Source organism: Peromyscus eremicus, chromosome 16_21 (genome assembly GCF_949786415.1).
Source record: "Peromyscus eremicus chromosome 16_21, PerEre_H2_v1, whole genome shotgun sequence".
Taxonomy (NCBI): Eukaryota; Metazoa; Chordata; class Mammalia; order Rodentia; family Cricetidae; genus Peromyscus; species Peromyscus eremicus.
This window is the reverse complement of record NC_081432.1, coordinates 4,927,349-4,928,262: the sequence shown is the minus strand read 5'-3', so window position 1 is coordinate 4,928,262 and position 914 is coordinate 4,927,349.

The window sequence follows — 914 nt, the reverse complement described above, 5'->3', positions numbered from 1 at the left end:
CGTTATTAAAACGTGGACCGGAGAGACCGCTCAGCAATTAAGGGCACAAACTCCTCTTGCAGAGGACCCAAGTTCTGTTTCCCACACCCACATTGGGCAGCTCACATATGCTATCACCTCAGCTTCGTGGGATCCACAGCCTTCTGGCCTCCGAGGGCACCTGTACTCATGTGCACACCCCCAAACACAGACACACAGACACACAAGTATTACATAACTAAAAATAATAGCCTGGCAAGTGGTGCATGCCTTTAATTCCAGCACTCAGGAGGCAGAGGCAGATGGATCTCTGTGAGTTCAAGGTCAGCCTCGTCTACACAGTGAGTTTCAGGCTAACCAGAGTTACATAGTAAGACCAGGAAATAATAAATAAATAAATAGACAAAATGCACAATGGCATACACTTGTAATCTCAGTACTTGGAAGGTGGAGGAGGATGAGGATCAAGAGTTCAGTTACATAGTGAGTTTGAGGCTAGCCTGTGCTACCTGATAGCCTGTCCAAAAAAACTAAAACAAGAATGATAATAAAAACACAAGAGAAAGGTCTGGATTTGGACCTAATTCCGCAACTTCTCTCTAGCTGACACCAAGTAAAGCAAGTCACTTTGTGTCCCCCAGACTCAGTTTCTCCACCTGTAAAGTGAAGATCATCTCTGGCCCAGCTCCATATTGACTTCTGTGAGATAAAGAACGTTCTGTGAGATCAAGCCCTGATCAGGATGTGTGACATGGGCAGGGGGGGAGAGGCAGAGGGCCTGAAGAAGGGCACACAGTGACTGACTACCGAGTGCTCTCAGCTGTCAACACCAGGTAGGTTCCACATCGCCATTAAACCCATTTTATAACTGAGGGATGGGCTCAGGGAGGCTGAGGAAAATACCCAACATGCCAACTCCTCAGTGGCCCCACGCC